We start from the raw sequence: 20745 nt of genomic DNA on the forward strand, positions 1-20745 counted from the left end.
TTCTGTCAACTGAGTTGGAATATAAGAAACTCTACAAAAGATAGTTCATCCAGGGAGGTTTATAAACATATTTTATTACAACAAGGAGTGTTGTAAAGGCAAGTGAGATCAAGTTTGTTTCAATTACCTAATGGTGCTGAACAATGCTTCTTACACCATATCATTTGTTATTTAGTTTTAGACCATGACATACATTCGAGTCTTTGTGGAGTCTTTGTGGTTTCCTTCTCTCTACCCTCCCCAACTCTCTCCCTTTTTCTCTCTCTTTCTCTCCCCCTCCCTCTCTGTCTCTCTCATATACACATTTAAACATGATGATTAATATATGCTGTTGGATCTCTTTACATATGATATACATATGAAAATGATACATGTATGTATATTCACATCATTTTCATTGGGGTGTTGGAATTACAAATCTTATGCTACATTGGTATAAATTGAAATACTGCTAAAAGTTCAGAAGCTTAACAAAATAGCTACCCGAGTGAATGAACTTCACATATGAAAATAATTTAATAAGCATTGCTCCCCAGTAAGAGCCTGGAGTGTTGGCTCGATTTTACTCTCAGGCTTACTCCTGCAAACTTGGTCACTTGCGGGAACAAAGAGGGCATTATTAATGTATAAATCATGGTTCTTGGAGAAACAAGCAATTCTGTTCTTGAGAGGATGGGAATTATTGAGAGATAAACGGGTTAGAGAGGATCTTCCTGACCAGAGGCAAAACTGAGAACTCTTCCCATCATAGTGAAGTTTATTCAAATGAAAATATGATGGACTTTGTTTTGTGACATACAAGTCCTTTACCACAAGTGACTTGTCAGTTTTAATCACAAAACCCTCAGTCCAATAAAACAAACACATCCCATTTTCACTATCTTATCACTTGAAGTGTATGAGCCAAGGGAAGGTTGCAAGTGTAGGGCTTGATTAGCAGACATGATTGCCATGATGTTGGGGGTATGGGTTTACACTGGGCTCCCCAGTCTACTTCAGTAGTATATATTTTCTGGAATCTTGAAGTTCCAAGGGAATTTTAACTTGGAAGGGAAACAGTCTCTCGAATGCAGATAAAAGTAACTGAGCTCAAACGGGCTTGAAGAAAATAGGGAGTTTCCTGGCTCCACATCACTGGGATGATTAGTTGGCTTCTAGTTGAGCTGTAGGGTTGTCAGAGAGATACACTGCCCAGATAGACTTGCTACCTCACTGTGGGTAGTGGGGTCAATGGAGAGCCTCTAGGTCTCAGCTCCCTCCCAATCTCCTCAGCTGTGGAGTGCCAATTGCCCATAGTCTCACCCTGTCTGCAGCCGCCCACATCTGGTGACTCATCAGGGCAGGAATTAAAAGTCAGCCCTTTCTGCTCAAGACTAGGGAATTCTGAGGGGCAGTCCTTCCAGAGCCTCCTGTGAACATGTCCAGGGCATTGTTGGATCATATCACAGTTGGACTTCTTTCGCTTCCTAGTCCTGCTCCTGCTTCTTTCCTTTTATAAGTTTTGATCATTGATAAACATATTTTATCCCAAACTCTGCCTCATTTCTGTTCCCTGAGAACCCAGTCTCCCCTTCTGCTGGGGCCACAGGTTCAACCAATTTCATGAACAGTCATCCTTTCCTTCTATCTCTTGGTTCTGCTTCCCTCAATGTTGATTCCATGTAACGTAACCTGGTGGTGTCAAAGGTGGCCTCCAGCAACTCCAAGCTCTTGTGGTCCCTTAATGCTAGAGATCCTAATGGACCAGACAATCTTTTCTTCAGTGGCTCTCGATTTTAGCTGAATCAACCTTATTTAGGAGATGATCCCTATAGCAGGGAGTTAGGGTCAGCTCTGTCTACTGATGAGAAAGACCTATTTTCTAAAAGAAAAGAGGGTTTTGTTGTGCAAAAATGAGGCAGTGTATTAGAAAGAATCAATGGCTAGAACTACATGTAGTAAGGAAGTTTCAAAATAAATTTATTTTTAAAATAAATATAAAATAACAGCTGGAGAGTCTTGTCTGTGGTGAGTTTCGGAAATGTTGGCCTGATTTAAGATCCTGAGTGATCTTTAAGTGTTTTTATGATAAGATTATTTGCTGATAACAAAGAAGGGACCTTTCTGTTGACTAAGCTGTTGGAGGGAACATGTTCCAAAAGAATCTTTTCTAATATTGTGCAATTGGAGAACTGTTGGTGACTTCCTGTATTTCTCTTCTCATTTTTTAGAGCACATAGGTTGGGGTGACTGTGGAAGTCAAGTAGGATTGTAGATGAAGAAGGAAAGAAGCTTCCCCAGATAGGACACATTAGCACTGAAGAAGCTTGACCATGCATGCAGTTGTAAAGAACTGAACAAAAGCATACCTTCCTCAGTGCTAGATTGTGCAGGAAAATGATCAGGGCTGGGGTGTCAGATTTAGATGCTGAAAACAGGATTCTCATTGATCCAAGTTTGCTTAATGCTAAGATACTCACAATTTACATCGACTGCGGTGACACATTGGCTTGTGAACTCCTTGAAGACAGAGCCCAAGTGACTGTTGGCTCTGCACCCAAGGGAAAGTGAACGTCAGCACATATGAAAATAGTTTAATAAGCATTTAACAAGCAGCACAAGGCTGGTTGATGTAACAAGTAGTCAGTGAATATTGGTTGAACAAATACACACATTCATGAAATAAATAAAGGAATCCTTTTTTTAGAGTTGGTCAGTTATAAAGGCTTTTTGAGAAATCACTAGAAATTTTGTTTCTAGAGGTCCAAGCATCTAACAACCAGTATGCCCTGGGTGCCAACCAGACAGGTGCAGGCACTGACAGATGAGCGTGAACTCCAACCATAGCAGCCGATAGCAGCCCTGCTTCCCAGCCCTTACTGACTTAGGGAGTTGTCATTCGATGAAGGGTGTGAGGCAGGTCACAGAACAGCTGAAGCTGCAATGCCAGGGTTTATCAGTCATGTGATATGTGGCACTCATGGCCCACCCTGGGACCCTGTGAGACATGCATTTTTGCCTTTCTCTGTCTTCACCATTCTGCATTACCTTCATTCACTCCTTTCCATTTCTTCTTGGTCCCTTCTCAGTGGCTGGAAATGTTTAATTATGTTGTTATTTTCTAATTACTGAAGACACCTTCATATTTTCTTCATCCACTGTTTGGCCATTGTTTAAGGAAACACAAAAATCAGCACTGCCCAAAGTTCCTGTGAGCAGAAATCTCCCCAGAGTTCAACCACATGCCCAACTTACTGTATGTCCTAGTCCAGTGCTTCTGAGACTTTGATGGCAAATGAATCAACTGGGGACCTGCTAAAATGCAGATTCTGAATCAGTGGGTCTGGGTTGGAGCCCAAGATTCTGCATTTTCAGTAATCTCTCTCATGAAGCTGATGCTGCTGGCCCATGGGCCACACTCTGAATAGCTTTATCCTAGCCTCTCTGTTCCATTAGGTGGAGTCCCTAATGATTTCCCTGTTACTTACTTCTGCCCTCAAACTCCTTCCTTTTTCCCTAGCCAGTTTCTTGGCCTAAACACTAGAATTTGTTTGTAATTTCAGAACCAAAATATCACCTTCCCCTCAAGGACATCACTTTTTTTTTTTTTCTTTCACTCACGCCTAAAGAGTCTTTCTCAAGATGCTCTTCACTCAGATTTATTCCCTTGTTTGGTGACCTTCCTGGTTTCCAACAGATTTATATATATTTAATGTCTCCTAAAACTCTTGTCTTTCTTTTTTTCTAAGTCCTAGAGGTAAGGGGATTGCCCTTTTAATATTGCCCTTGAAATGAAGGGGCCAGAGTCCCAAGCATAGGAAGCAATCATGGTTTTATCTCATGACTTCTAACCTCCCAGGTGTGATGTGAAAGGCAAACATAACCTTGAACTTTGTTAGTTTAGATAAGAATTCATAGAGAACCTCACCAAGAACAAACTCTTCAGATGCTGAAATTAAATTATATGACATGAAGTACTTTAGGTGTTGATGGGAGCCATCAGTTGGGTGTATTAGTTTCTGCAAAACCCCTCTGAGAATGTCTCAGATCTCTGAGTGAGATGATGCTTTTACTCTTTTAATCATGATAAAAAGAAAATATCAAGGCACAAAGACACATTAGTTACAGTATGCTATGCATTTTTTAATCATTGAGAGATGTAATGTGCCCCCAAACAGCTTTATCTTTCCCACACTGCTTTCTGCCTTTTTCTTGCAGGGGGGTGTCTCAGGAGTCGCTAAAGGGTTCTATGTTAGAAGGACATTCCTCATTTGGTGATGTGGAGGTTGTGGAGTTGGGACTCGCACCAGAGGTGTTCTGTTTGGGTTTTGGTTGTGTTTTTCCTGTAGCCAGCAACGTGATCTATAAGAGCTACTTCACTGCTGTTTATTGAAGGTCACAATAGCTGTTTTTACCTTTTTTTTTTAATTTCCTGGCTTTTATTTCTTCTATTATTGGCCCATAGTAAAATTGTGTTAAAATCTCTTCTCTTGTGAATAAATTGTTTACTTTCTATTGTTCATTTGGGATAAAAATCAGAAATATTCTCCCAAAATAGACTAGGGAATTCTACATGTTAAAAGCCTAAATGAGGATACTAAAGTATGGAAACTGCATATATTATTTATACTCCTGTAATTCACTTATGCAGATAATTTATAAGGAAGTGGCAGCAACCTGGGGCTGCTTTGCTTAAGAGCAGTCACCATTTATTTGATGCCAATAAGAAGGAAAAATTGTTTCATGGTAGGTGACAATTAGGAATTTCTCTTTGGAATCCCTATAACTCCTAAGCAACACAGGTCATTGTCATTTGAGAGGGATCTTATCTTCCACTCATTCTGTGACCTTTTTTTTGCCACTTCCTGTCCATTGGCTTATCTACAGAACAACCCAGTATCTCTCCGAGGCAAGAGGAATTAGCATCCTCTTAGAAATTAGTTGGAAAACTAGGAATTGACAAGTCAGAAATAAGAGACTGGACATGGATTATCTGTAGCTTAATTATTAATCTAGTTACCAACAGCGTGAAAAGCTGGGAATTAGTGTAATTACCATGCAGTTGCTGGTATCACTATAAAATCATTAGAAATTCAAATGCAGCAGAGAAATTACCCTATTATAAATAAGGTTAGAAGACTAGTTCATGGGCATTTCATGATAAATATTAACTAGACAGGAATTCAAAGGCTGATCAGGTTATTGCATACACACCTGTTAATAAAGAGTTGATTTTGTCCGAAGATGGCTGATGAAATTAATTCCGAGTAAGGAACAGGTTGTAGGCTTTCGCCGTATTTGGTCTCTGATCCAGCTTCTCGTGTCTGTGCTGTGTGCATGCTCTTCTTGAAATGACAGCCCTGGACACTGCCATCCACTTACAACAACATAGCCTTTGGGATGTTCAAAGGACAATGTGAGATGCCAAACAGCAGGTAGTGAAGGCTGAAGTGACTTAATGCTAAAAATTGCTTTGTAAATCCTGGTGTGACAGAGGTGAGAACTGTTAGCAACATAACCAGATGGCATGGGATTTACACCCTCTGTATCAACATCTTTGGTTGTGGTTTTTTGTTGTTGTTGTTTTGTTTTGTTTTGTTGTTTTGTTTTGTTTTTTACTTTCTTTCTTTCCTCAAGACTGTAAAGCAAACGTCATCTCAGGTAGCTTAGACAGGACAAGCCTGAAGAAAAGGTGCCAAGTAGAAATTTTCTGAAAAGACGTGTCCAGTTGCTAGACCCTTCATTAAGGTGACAAGACACCATGATGTGCTTTTTGATGGGATTTTTGATGGGATTAACTCAGAACAGTAATTTCCACAAATAATCTGTGAATGTAATGCCATTTTGTCTTAGACATTCATTTTTCCTTGAACTACACTTCTCTACTGTTTATATTTGTAATTTCGTCAAACTTAAAACAACAGTTTCTTACAACACTTTGAAGTAAAGAATACAGATTAGGTTCATGGACTTTTTGGCTTCCATCACATTTGCATCACTGGTCACTGTGTGAAGTGTTTCTCTGAGAACCCAGTGGTTTTCCTTTCCCTAGAGCTGAAAAAGTTGTATCTTAGCAGGCATTTATGCCATCACAAGTTGTGAGATCAAGATAAAGCAGATGACTGGTGGATTCCTGAGGAATAATCATCTGTGCCTTAGAGTATATCACTCTGAATGTGTTGCTCCTAACTGGGGAGAGGGGAGCGGACACGGGTAGGTTAACATGTCATGCCAAATGCTAGAAAATCCATCTGTAGACAGAATGAATAATATATCACAATTGTAAAACAATTTTTTGAATCCATTTCAATTCTGATGTGACCGTTGATATTTACAGGAGTCCAAAATATTAACAAATTCATAGTAACATTCAGACAAGTATGTTCTGAGTCAATTGACACACAAACTTCAGCTGCTATTATGTGGATAAAGCAAAATATTTTGATCTCTAAAGGAAATATTTGTTGTTTGTAGTTGGAAGTGGAGATGAAAAATCCTGTTTCTCTGAAGCACTTGAGTATGGAATCTGTGAATTAGAAATACTCATTGAGTTTGCCTATTGTCCTTGTTTTTATTCTTTTTTCCATCCATCCATCCATTTTATTCATTCATTGATTTACTCTTGCATCCATCAAGTATCTGTTGATATATAAAAGATGTTTTATGTCTTATAATACTATTTTACTATAATAAATATAGCCCTTTAGTTGAATAATCTTAGTATTAGGTAGAGAAAAAACTGAGAGCATTTTTGATGAAACTGATAGGAATGTATTCAAATTAATATTTGTTGAACCTCACTCCAAACCTCTCCCCAAGTGAAAAATCCTGAAAGTGTGTAAGAAATAGAAAGATAAATAGGAATCCCCTTGTCCTCGGGGGCTTATGGTCCCACAAGAAGTGAAAAGGTGGGTTTGCTGATGACTGGTTAGCCCTGAAATAACAGTAATAGTATCATTGTTCAATCAGACACTGGGTTTATTGTTCATAATATCAAGGAAGGGTGTGTTACTTTTATTCTACATTGACAAGCTGAACCTCATAGCAGTTAGGTGATTTGTTGAAAGCCACACAATAGTATATTTGGGCTTCAGACCTAGATCTGTTGCTTTTTGAAGGAAAACTTTTCTACACAAAAATTACAGGCTTCAATTTTTTGATTTACATATTATCTGCCTTCTAGCATGATGTTCTTCAGAACCTTTTGATATATGCAAATACATAATTAAAATGTTTATAAGCACCTCTACCCTATACTTCTCTCTCTCTCTTTCTAGCTCTTTCACTCCCAGACATACTTAGGAGGCATAGTGGGTACAAACCAGGCATCTAAGAGCTAGCTTGCTTGAATTCCAGTTCTAACTCTGACATTACTACAAACTTTGGACAAATTGCCTAACCTCTGAATCTGTTTCATATCTGTAAACAGGGAATAATCATAGAACTTATCCTTATAGGGTGGTTGTGAGGGTTTACAAAGGTAATACATGTTACTTGTTTGAAATGTCTGATTTATTTATTAGACAAAAAAATATACTATAGTCTTAGTGTTTTTACTATATGGAAAAATGTAAAAATTTAAAATATCTAAATGGCGGTGCCTGGGTGGCTCAGTCGGTTAAGCGTCTGCCTTTGGCTCAGGTCATGATCCCAGGGTCCTGGGATCAAGCCTGGCATTGGGCTTCCTGCTCAGGGGAGAGATGCCTCCCCCTCTCCCTCTGCTGCTCCCCCTGCTTGCTTGCGTTCTCTGTCAAATAAATAAATCTTTAAAAATAAAATATTTAAATAAAAGTAAATCTATAAAGAGGGTTTATTGTATTTTTTCTTTTACTCCAGAGGATTTTCTTGCCTGGAATAGTTGTACCCCACTTTGGAAAACATGGTTCTAGAAAATATTTAGATTTCCTCCCTCCTTCTTGGTTAATCTGTGGTTGGGGATGGAAGACTTGACTATTTTTTAACAACACAGTGACACTTAGAAATAGAGGAATGGGGATGGCTTTGAGGTGCCTAGCCTCTACAAGCATCAGTGACTGACTGTCCCCAGGGACTCCCTGCCCCGTGAGCTGCACCTATGCGGAGCATGTCTCAGCGGGCCTTGGCTGACTGGCCCAGAGAAGGACACCTGACACAAGCTGGGCCAATCAGATGCTCTCTTCTGGAAATTTGTTATTTGACCCAACAGGAAATAATTCTGAATTTTGGAGTTTGAGGCAGACTTATTTCTATTATGTAAACTAGGCAGCCAAGAAAACTGATGCACATGGAGCAGAGATGCATCCCTGCCAGGGATTAAGAGACCAGGCGGGGCGCCTGAGTGGCCCAGTCAGTTAAGCGTCTGCCTTCAGCTCAGGTCATGATCTAGGGGTCTTGGGATTGAGCCCCGCATCGGGCTCCCTGCTCATGGGGAGATTGCTTCTCACTCTCATTCTCCCTCTGTGCTCTCTCTCTCATTTGCTATCTCTCTCTCTCAAATAAATAAATAAAAACCTTAAAAAAGAGAGAGAGACCAGAGACAGAGAGTAAAGACTAAGGACTGCTTAGCATTCGAGTGGGCGAGCAGGGAAAGGGGCAGAGGGAGGAGAGAGAATCTCAAGCAGACTCCCCACTGAGCATGGAGTCACATGAGGCTCTGGATCCCAGGACCCTGAGATCATGACCTGAGCCTAAATCAAGAGTCAGACGCTCAACCAACTGAGCCACCCAGGCGCCCCACTCCACTTACAGTTTATCACAGCAGCAGGCTTCATGCTTTTCCCTTCTATTTCATTCTCAGATCCCCTAAATGGTCTTCCATAGTACAACGAGAAAATCATTTTGTCCCACTCTAAAGACTGCAGAGTTTTCCTTGCTCTGAGTCTATCCACCCACAGATATAAGTCAGAAGGAGACTTAAGCCCATCAAGAAAATTACATGCATAAGCTGGAAGTTTAAATCCACCGTTACAGTGATAAGTGTTTCAACAAGAACTTACTTAAAAATTGCAGAGCTCTGACAGATGGTTTCTGCTTTAAGTAAAAATAAGGCTGTTAATTTAGTGCAAATCACGGATGGTAAAGGCTTTGTTTCCTAACATCCTAAGCAGAAATTGAGGATGATCATTAGTTGGTGCTTTTGTCATTAAAAACAAACAAAACAAACACCACAGTAGTACTAGGCAAGTCCTAAGACGTAATCTGTGCACTGGTAAGAGGGAGAGCTAAACATTGGTTGCTTTGCCATGAAAATGCATTTATATGGACCTGGTGTTTTAATTAAGATTACAAGAGCTACGGTAACAAACCTGAAAATCTCAATAGTGCGGGGTCTTTCTTGGGAATCTGCACTCTTTATAAATGACTCAGGATTTTTGATTCAGATGGTCTTTGAGCAACACTTTGAGACACACTATCATCAAGTCATAAAAATTTAAATGTTTTAAAAAAATATTTCAAGGAATATTTCTTCATCGTTTATGATGAAGAAAGTGTAAGCATTGATATTTCAGTGGTTGAATTTTATTAATAAGGACAATTTAGACTCTGAAAGGGAAATGGAATTCTTAGCTTATATAAAACATTGATGTTCATTTATTTATAAGCTAGGCAGTTTCTATCTCCGCTGAGTTTTTTCTTCATTAACATTAGCTCCCTTAGAGAACATAATTGTTAGTATGCCACGTGTAACTGAATATTCTCTGGCTTTCACACCTTCCCAGGTGTGGAACTATTGGTAGGCACCCAAAGTCAACTGTGATTGTTGATGGTCACATGAACTGAGCACCACTACTGGTGTTGGTAAAGATGGCTTAGCCTTTGGTCTTCCTGGGCACTGCTTGGCATCTCACCCCTGAGTAGTTTGGATCCATTCATTGTTATTATGTGTGTGTGTGTGTGTGTTTCATCTCAAGGGGGTATATCTGTCTAGTGTAAAACCCAGATTGATCTTGTAGGGAGGGAATTTCAAAATTGATCACTTTCTCTTTTTGGCCTCACTTTTATTTAAAAACTGTTTTTCCCTATTAATCATAGCAAGTTGGACTTTGAAATGATACCAGGATTTAACTCTAAGAAATTGTGAAATGAGCCATGTGCAAAGTTTTCAGTAAGGTTACAAGAATCAGTTCTTAGATTCACAGAAATGCCACAGTACTCACCTTTCCATATTCTGCAGGGGCTGGCCAAGTGATGCAAATGAATGAGCACAGACAAGTTTTGAGGCTTGGATAATTTTTTTCCACTTACACGTTAAACCTTTTAACAGCATTTACTTTATTTGCATTTTTTTATCTATAGAAAAATACAGAGGCTTTTTTAGTTCATTTAGTTTTTTGTCACACATATTTTCCATTTGTTGATTATAGTTTTCACCATGGTGTTTTTTCTAATGTCCTCTTAAATTCTTTAGACACAGGCACATTTTGCATATTAAACACATAGAGAGCATTTTCACTATTTATGGACGAAGTTTCCTTTGTATCAGTCAACTTTTACTTTGTTCTTTTGTAGTAACAAATGACTCCAAAGTTTTGGTGGTTTACAGTAATGAAGGTTTATTTGCTATTTCGTAGGCTCTCTGGGGTGGGTTGACTGCAGCTATGTTGGATGTCACTTTTTCACTTTGAGAAAAGGCAGCTCTTGTCTGGGATAAGCGATTCTCATGATGGGAAGAAAAGAAAATTACCAGAACCATCCTGTCTGTTTACAAGTTCAATCATTTCCACACTCATTCTGTTTTGCAAAGCAAGCGTTATGACCAGTGCTAATCAAATGGGCCAGAAACTATCCAAACTAGAGACAAGCAACAAATAATCTTAATAAAAACATAATCATATGCTCTCTTATTTATTTATTTTTTAGCTATTTGGCTTTTGAAGTTGTCCTTTCAATTTCCCTACATTTGACTGGATCTAGATATGATAATTAGTTCATGTTATCCTAACTCTACCAGTAGGAAAACATAAGAATAATATATCTTGATGAAAAATGTCACCCAAAAGGTTCAGACCACCCAACGGTTTCAAATGCTACTCAACTCCAGCTGGTTATTGCCATGGAGAAAGTACATCTTTGGATTTTTCACAAAAAGCTAGAAACTATTATGTTGGCAAAATTACCCAAAAATGTTTTAATAGTGTGGGTTAAACAATACATGGTTCAAGGCTGCTGTCAGCCTATAGACTATAGATGGAGGTCTCTTCCTCAGGGACATAGAATTCATGCCAATTTAAAAAAATAGGCCTAATTGATTCAACAATCTGAGCGAATACAAGTCTGAGAGACAGTTAAGATTATGGTTTATAGCCATTAAAAATTCACTTCTATGGGATTTAGGAGTAAATAAAGTAGAGTAATAAAATAATTCCAAACAAGGCTAATGAAAATAGCTAATTACAGGTTCCTGGAGACCTGCAGTGTTTGGAAGTCGCATCTCATTCCTTCTGGAAATAGTTTTCCAAATTCATTTTACATACTTCTTCTGAAATAGTTAAGCATTCTCCCCTTCTATTTTACATCATTACTTTTCTTAGCAAATGTTTTATGACGCCAAAGTGAGGCTAAACCAGCCAATGAATCACAATAGAGTGGTAGGGGTATAATGTGTGGTTTTTATTATACATAAGTACAAACTCTGTAATTCTTGAGACTGAAACTGATTTTATCTGGAAAAAGGTGATTTCGGAAGATCGATGATAGATGTCGGTCAAGCCTAGTTCCCATGAAGAAGCATCATGTTCCCAAGAGTAAATACAATAACTCAGCAAAAACATAATTACTACTTCTGTTGTAGCTGTAAATAAGTTGTTTGTTGTTCCTGATGTAAATTTTTACATAAATCTAGAAATTTACAATTTTTTCTCATTTTTCTAATATAATGTTGTCCGTGATATATTTGGAAGTATTATGCGTTTTGCAACTCACTCCTGTTACTTCTTTTAATTTCCCGCTTAATTTCTATACATGTCACATATTACCTGTACTGCCTTGTAATGATCACCTTCCACAGATAAGGAACTTGATTTTGCACTGCCTCCCTGACATGACCATCTGATTAATGGGTTGATACATTAAATACAATGGGTAAAGGTAAATTCTGTGTTCCCACCCTAGACTTATTTTCTCTTGTGGTTTTATATTTTATCAGTGTATGTTATACTCAAAGACCATTTGTGTGACATTGAGCAGCATTTTTCACACTGTGTTCTTATGGAACAAGTATCATGTACAAATGTGAGGCAGTTTAAAAAAAAACTGCTTTTTCAAAAATACTGGGAAAAACAAAAGAAAACATTGTTCTTTTAGTTCTCAGGGCTTTTAAGAGTACAGTATTGAGTTTACATATCCAAGAGGACTCTAGCATGCAGCTTTTCCCAAATTTACCTGACAAGAGAACCCTTTGCTTATGCAGCATCTTGCAGGACCAGATGTTCCGAGGAGCACACTTTAGGAGATGCTCATCTAACTTGAAGACTGCACACACCAGTAATTTTCAAAATGTCCTCTGCCGAGTGCTCTGAGGGTTTATGAAAGTACTTACGGGGACAGCTTAGTGTCCGTACCTCTCATTTCCTCTTCATATAGAGCATTTTTGTTTTTACTTATTTTAAATTTGTAATTCCATATGAATATTCCTTAAAGGCAGGATTCTGAATTGATGAGTTATAAAGAAAAGGAAGGAAAAGAGTAAGAGAGGGCAGCAGGGAAGGAGATTAAGAGGGAGGGAGAGAGGGATAGAGAAAGAATGTATCTTTTATCAGTGAACAAGTGGAGTCAGTTGCCTGAATTTGTTTATTTTTCTTTTGGCTGTAGAATTCTTGATATGTTAGGGGGTGGTTTGTTCTTTATATCATAATGAAAATTGGGGGAGAAAATTAAGGGATGCTTTGAGTAGTTAATGTACTTCTGGCATTCTGTAAATTCAATTAATTATGTGTGGATCACATTACATCTGTTATAGTAATAACAACAGGCTGGTGTTTTCTGATGGAGAAACTAGTCCATCAATCACCCATACTCATTGATCTTCAAATAAGGGGACCCATTCTGACTGGCTTACAGTAACCAAAGTGTGTTTTCAACGTTACTGCCAAAACATACTGTATTCCACAAATCTCTTAAGAAGGCCTATTCTGTTTCCACTTGAGATATGAAATGACATCTGAAGTGGTGATATATGTAGACTTAAAGCAATCTTTTTCAATCATTATAACCTTTAAGCACCACTGACATCCCTCAGGATTCTTTGACCTTTTCTCTCTGTATTATGCTTTTTGACAGCTCAGAGAGAGAAGTAGTATACCTGACATCTGGTATAAACATGAAATGTTAATTCTTGACACATACTTAATATTGCCAACCACTTACAGATACTTATATGATGGATTTTGTTTTTCCCGTGGCTATAACATGAAGTCCATATGGGTTTTCTTAATACAGTGGTAGAAAGCAGTGAAAGCTATTTATATTCCAGTTTTCCATAGCTGTGGTTCTATCTTGGATTCATCACCATAGATTAGGCAGAAGGCATAGCCCTACAGTGACAGGATTTTGTTCTCTACAGTATCAGAGTAAAGAATAAGGGGAGTTGAAAGACTATTAGAACAAAACACAGACACATACGCACAATTGCAACACCCACAGGGTGTTATTATTAAAGACATTATTAATATTTCTATTAGTGAAGTAGACCCAAGGCAAAATTCCCTGTGTCTTACAGGCAGTGGGGGTATTAAAGCAGCCATGACTTCTTTCTGATTCTTAGTGAATATATTGGAGATATGTATTCCAAGCTACAAGGCATCAGTAAGAATCCTCAAGTAAATTGAAGAAGTGCTAGTTTGCTAAAACCAAGTCATTATGGTCATAACATCATAATGCAATGAAGGAATTCTTCACACAGTAGAAGGATTTAGATGAAATTCAAAACTCAGTGGATATCCAGTCATCTCCAAGTTGGAAGAACTTCAAAACAAGCCAAGAAATGACTTCCTAGTCAAAGGAAGCAAGCATTAAACATACAGCCTGGGAATTTCAGATGGAGGTATTATGTAGAGAAGATTTAGAACTAAATGTAAGACTGTTCTGCCCCCAAAATAGTACCTATGTGTGTTTTTTGTTACATTTGTGAACTCCAGTGTCTTATGTACATGATTAGGGATAGATGCCTTGAATTGAATTTAATAGGAATTGTCACAACTAGCAGTTAGGTTATTAGTATTGTGATAAGACATCCTGAGAAGGGACATAACATACCACCCTTATATATCTGCAAAGTTCTTGAACAATTTGTGGCATGGAGAACTGCTTCTTCTAAGCTCTGTGGAGTGTGTTGGTGAAAGGACTTAAGAACTTTTATACTTGGAATTGAAAAAATATTATAGAGTTGATAATTGTATAGACAGCCATACTCTTTTTTTTAAAAAAAGATTTTATTTATTTATTTGACAGAGTCATACTCTTATCTTAGTCCTAATACAATCCTAGTAAAACTTAGGGAAACAACCTTCAAATGGTCTCTTTGTAACAAGGAGGGGACTTCATTAAATGACAAAAGGAGAGATGAATTGTATGAAAATTGTTTTAGAATCAGGATGCAAAAGCCTCCATTGCAGGGTAAGTGCACTGAAGAAAGGAAAGGAATCGTCTAGCAAAGCTGCATACAAGATTCCACATGGAAAATGGAGGAGAGGGCACCTGGGTGGTTCAGCCAGTTAAGTGTCTGACTCTTTGATATTGTGTCAAATTATGATCTCAGGGTCATGAGATAGAGCCCCACGTCGGGCTCCAAGCTCAGTATGGAGTCTGCTTGAGATTTTCTCTCTCTCTCTCTCTCTCCCTTTGCTCCTTCTGCTTGCTGTCTCTCTCCCTTTGCTCCTTCTGCTCTCTCTCTCTCTCTCTCTCTGTCTCCAAATAAATAAATAAATAAATCTTTTTAGAAAATGGCAGACATTTTCCAAACAATTCCAAATAGATTTACAAAGGTTCAGCACAATGTGTACCAGGAATTGCAGGGTGGGTGCGTAGGTTTGAGAATGGCTCCAGCAATCTGGCCCAGTTTGGAAATGTATCAAGAGAGATTCAGATTGCAAGCCAGTTTCACGCCTCAGTCATGTCCCCTCCAAGGACAGGAACAACTTCCAAATCCAAATGCAGTTGAAAGAATTAAAACATGCACTGCCTCCTGAGCATACCCTTTTCTTGCCTTTCTTATTTCTGTGATACCTTTTAAAAACCAACCACGGTGACTATGCTAGGGAGATAATCCAGGGATAAGATTTGCTCAGTGCAAACCTTTTATTTTAAAGGCCTGCAACATTATGTTCTGGAGCATTTTGTTTTCTTTTTCTTAAACACTAGTTAGATTTTCAAAAGCACATCAGAAATATTCCTAGTCTTAAATCCAGGGATTTATAGAACACAGAGTTGTAAGACCAGTGGGAAATTAATTTCCTTTGAAGCACATTAACTTGAAGTTTCCTGCCTCCCACACTGGAGCAGAAATTGTTCAAACATCATTGTTGTTCTTCCTCCAAGTTATAAGCCAACTGCAGGAAGCCCATGATTGCCTGGGCCATTCTGGCTAAATTGGAAAACATTAGGTCAAAGAAAGGTTAACTAGAGACTCCTCATGTTTCTCACAACTACCACCACTGGAGAACCTATTGTATATGTATATGGCCTCTGTCACACATTTCCTATTCTAATAGGAGTAGTACTGTGATTGCTTTAAACATCAGCAAGATAGACTTTATCAAATTGAGATACCTTTGAATGGACACGGTATGGTGTTTTATTTTGCCATCAAGTATTTATTTACCAGTATATTCCAGACTTGCTATTTAAGAAGCTTTTGTGGGTACAGAAAATTCTGGGTCCTCTACTTAGAACATTTGGCACGCCTATATTTTGCCCCCACCTTCGTGTTTTCTGTCAAGATTCTTCTACTACCCACTGAGTAGATGCCTTCTTCAGTTCATTGTTTCTCTGAAGTTTCACTTTGCTTTATCTTGAGCACTACAGGGAAAAATATAACAAATACCAGTGTAATACTTCAACTTAAAGCAGAGTTCAGGGGCGCGTGGGTGGCTCAGTTGGTTAGGCGACTGCCTTCGGCTCAGGTCATGATCCTGGAGCCCCTGGATCGAGTCCCGCATTGGGCTCCCTGCTTGGCAGGGAGTCTGCTTCGCCCTCTGACCCTATCCCCTCTCATGTGTTCTTTCTCTCTCATTCTCTCTCTCTCAAATAAATAAAAAAAAATCTTAAAAAAAAAAAAAAGCAGAGTTCAGTGTTCCTTTGCAATGGAGAAATGAAGGACCCTTTCTGCTCTGCCACATCATTCTGGAAATCTTTAGGTCTGAGAACATGCTGCTTAGCACAAGAACTTTTATTTTTTCTTTTATGTCTTTGAATAGTTTTCAAGATACACTGTAACAAACAAAGTGGAGTTGTCATTTTAGCTCCGAAAAAAATTAATAAGTACATGTTCACTGCTAAAATTCTCCTATATATCTTTTCTTTATTGCACTCTTCCTCTGGCAGAAACAAAATAATTACTAGCAATGAGACATAATGTAGCCACTTCATTTTAGCTATTTATTTCCTTTGTGTATTTATTTCCTTTGCATATACACACTGGTACCCACATGGTTTCTTTTCCTTTTGGCCAAATTATAGATTTGCTAAGAAAGAAAACTGGATGAAGGAAAATTGCGCACATGGAGAAAGGTGGTGTTTATTGACATAGTCTCCACTGCATATAGTTAAATTAAGGAACATATAGAAAGTAAGATTTCAAAATGAACTCAAGCCTTTCCCTTGAAGATACTTTAAAAAAAATAATTCATAGTGGTTTTTTTTCAGATGAAAAGCAATGATGCTTATTATAGAACATTTAGAAAATTTAGTAGGTTTAAATCACAAAGGTAAAATTACCCATATTACTGCAATGCCAAAATAGCCATCATTTGCGTCTATTTACTCAGTCCTATTTTTTTCTTACACATATTTTTTTCCATAATTGAGAACTACTATACAAACAAATTTGTACTTTTTTCTATTAATGTTATAGCTTAAGCATTTCCCTATGTTGATATAAACACATTAGAAATAGTTTTTTTTAATAAAAAGAAATAACTATAACTATAAAAATAATGTCTTTAAATCATTCCTTATATTTTTAGATGATTACCATTTTGTTTCCCATATTTGGCACATTTTTCTTCTAATTTGTCAGCTCTTCTTACTTTGTTTAGTGGATTCATATTTGCCTGTTTATTCTGCCGTGCTACTGTATTAAAACTTTTTATAGTTAAATCTCTTTGATTTATATATGGTTTTCAGCATTGGGTATCATTCTTCATAAAGTCCCCATATTACATATATGTTCACTTATTTTTCTTTTAGTATCTTTATATATTTTAAAATTTTCGGTTCAATCCATCCAGAATTTGTTTGGTATAATTTGTGAGATTGGGATTTAGCATCATTTTTTGTTAGATGGATACCCAGCTATCCCAATGCTCTTCAATGGATAATCCACTCTTTCACCCACTTATTTAAAATGCCACTCCAATCACTTAAAAATTATGGTGAGCACTGTGAATTGTGTAAGACTGATGAATCACAGACCTGTACCCCTGAAACAAAGAATACATCATATGTTAATTAAAAAAATAAAATAAATAAATAAAAAATAGCCTATAGATAGCTTCTTACATACATACATATATGCATACATGGATCAACTTTTGAATTCTTTACTCTGTTATTCACTTCCTACAGCATCACTACAATATTTTAAATACTACACCTGCTACATTTCATAATGTTTTAATAATTTGTAGGGCATGTTCCTCTGTTACACAACTTATTTTGCCAAAAAAAGAAAAAATACTCTTTCAAATATTCATTCTCCTAAATGCACATCAGAATCATCACATTCAAAGAACTTTTTAAGATTTTAACTGGAATTATCTGATATTTGCATGTTATTTTGGGAAAATTGATATCTATACTATTAAGATTTTACATTCATGAATATGGTATATATCTTCAGCATTAAAATCGCAATATTTTTTCAAAAAAACAGTTTCCTTCTGCATAAACTACACATATCTTTTTAAATTGTGTGTCTAGGTATTTACATATTATTGTTCTAAAGATTGTGGCTAATATACAAGAAGCCTACCTAGTTTTTTCATATTTAATGTGTCCAAATTTTCTGGACACTATATTAGGTTTCTTGGGTGACGCTCATATGTTCCCAGAAGATACCATGACAAGAGCCATTTTTTAAACATATCTGTAGAGAATCCCATTGATTGTGTATCACTAAGTGTACTTCTTTTTGCTGTTCTGGTAGATACTCTTTATCATATTAAGGAACTGGCCCTTCATTTCTCATTAGCTGTTAGTCGTTAAGATTGTTTGGACTTTTGCTTTTTTAATGCTATTATGAGTATCTTTGGGTGTAAATTTCACTCTGCAGTTTGGGTTATTGTGAAAGGTTTTTTGTGTTTGAATTCTTCAAAAGCACAAATATTGAGGACTGTTAATACAATTTCTGTGGTTGGAATATGAACCATTCATGTCTAGTCCATCTTTTTTTCAGTTGTTTTCTTACTCTAAAAATGTCCCTACAGACAAAAAACAAAAGACAAAACAAAACAAAAAGCTCTAGAGCAAACTACATTGTTTTATATCATGTCAGTATTTTGCAGTAGTGTGCTAGCCATAAAACATACTGTGGAAAAATCTACTTGAATTTCTTTATTTTATAGATGAGGAAACTGAGACCACTGTAGGTCAACTGATTTGAACAACATCACATGGTGTATTGGCCAGGTCATCCGAAAACTCAGGTTTCCTGGTAACTAATCCATTTCATGATAGTAGGCTGTGTCCTGGGTTATTTTAAGACCATGTTCAGTTTTATAAGAAAATTCTTTTTTAAGCTTTTCTCAAGAGGAAACACACTTAAGTTTCATTAGGAGGAAAAGGTAGACTTGTAATCAAAGAGAGACAGGCATGGAAAGGTCTTAATCACGTTCAAGTTCCCCCAGTTAGTATGATTAAACCAGAGTAATAGACATTGAGAGGACTTTGCCAACTTCCTTTTACGTGCCCAAGGTATGCAACATCCCTAGCATGTCGGAAAGGCTTGTGAACAGGTAACACTACTGAAGAATACTGACATGGTTTTAAAAGAATGTAGTTTTATATTGTAGAATATCAATAAACCTAAAGACAAGAGAGAAGAGAGAAAAATGAACTAGAAGCGAATCAACTCCTTTCATTAATGAGTTTAATGACAAACAAGAAGACTAAGGAGTTCAGAATATTTCTCAAAGCCCAGGAGGTTTTGTTTGGTTGCATTATCACCTTGGATAGGCTTCTATTTCCTGTAACATTTTTGTGGGTAAATACTCTTGAAAAGAAAAAAAAAGGAAAATTTAAAATATGGAGCACAAACCGCTTTGCAGTATGGGGTGTTGAGGAGGAAAGTCAAACACCAGGTCAGGCCGTGAATGGATTAGATCTTCGGCCTCTTTCTGCCTGTGTCACCTTCTTGCTGAAGAATTAGAATTTCTGAACTGATCAGTTTCCATGATAAAGTGGGTGGAGTCCCAAATTCTGGTTTCAGTCCTGACTCACCCACCCAGCACCTTGTGACCTTGTGCAAGGGACAACCATTGTCTCCTAACGTCATAAGTTCTTAGGCGGAGTCCCTGAGAGAATGCATGTGAAGCAAGCCATATGCTTCTCTTTCTCTTACACTTCATATTGTTCCAGCAGTTCTGCTCAACAAGATCGTGCACATGTTTGGAATTCACAAGTCTGGTTGCAAGTGGCAGCCTCGCTCACTGGAGGAGTGTCCTGATACCTTGTTTCTACTCCTGCCTCTCTCACTGTGCACACAGTAACCAGTCACCACTTCAACATGTAAATTCAGTCCTGTTACTCTCTTGCTTAAAGCACTTCAGCAGCTGCTTATCACAGATAAAGTTCAAATTCTTTATCCTACTCACAAGGCCCAACACACCTCTTCTCAGGCTACCTGAGGACATCCTCTCATCCCACTGTCCCCACCTCTCATTCTTCCCAGACTCATGCTCCCCCCCGAACTCCCAAGGGCCAGCACTTAGGGCCCTCACACTGGCTTTCCCTGGCTGACTTCTTCTGCCATTGAGGGGGCTCTGCTGAGCCGGCCTCTTTCCTGAGCCTTCCATCTAAAGCAGCCTCCCCTGCCTGTCACTGTGCTGTCACCTAGGTTTATTCCCTTCATACCTTTTTTCATTTTCTCCCGTCTTACTGCTTACCGATCTTGTTTATTTTAAAAATTGGTGCCCCTTTGCCAATGCAATTAGAGTCTACCTCCAGGTGAGTTAGGACTTTGCTTAATTTTTTAGCTCTGTACCCTTAGAGCCCAGGATAATGCTTAGTACATAGCATGCACTAGGTAGACAGGAGCTGGGTACCTCCTGGCACACTTAAAATGTTATTTACTACCTACTTACTTAAGGTAATGTGCTATAGGAAGTTTCTGTGTTTGCAATGCAGAAGGAGGAAAAGTTTGTGATATGGAAGGAGAAAAAGGCATGGCTCTAAGTAAGACAAGGTAGAAAGTGGTGAGTTCCAAAGATTTAAAGTTTTATGAACTTAGATAAGGCTTCATTTGGTGGGCTGTTATTAAAAAGAAGAAAAAAAAAGACCCACCATTAAAGACCTTTGCTAGGTGATTAGAAACCTCATGTATGCATGACACAATTTCATACCCATGCCTTAAGC

The 20745-nt window shown here is 37.8% G+C and overlaps 1 protein-coding gene across 1 annotated transcript in view; it reads left to right on the top strand.

Moving 5' to 3' along the window:
- Window positions 1–20745, top strand: part of CNTN3 (contactin 3) — a 219767-nt gene that overhangs the window by 76206 nt on the left and 122816 nt on the right. The window lies entirely within an intron of this gene.

This window comes from Neomonachus schauinslandi, chromosome 1 (genome assembly GCF_002201575.2).
Source record: "Neomonachus schauinslandi chromosome 1, ASM220157v2, whole genome shotgun sequence".
Classification (NCBI taxonomy): domain Eukaryota; kingdom Metazoa; phylum Chordata; class Mammalia; order Carnivora; family Phocidae; genus Neomonachus; species Neomonachus schauinslandi.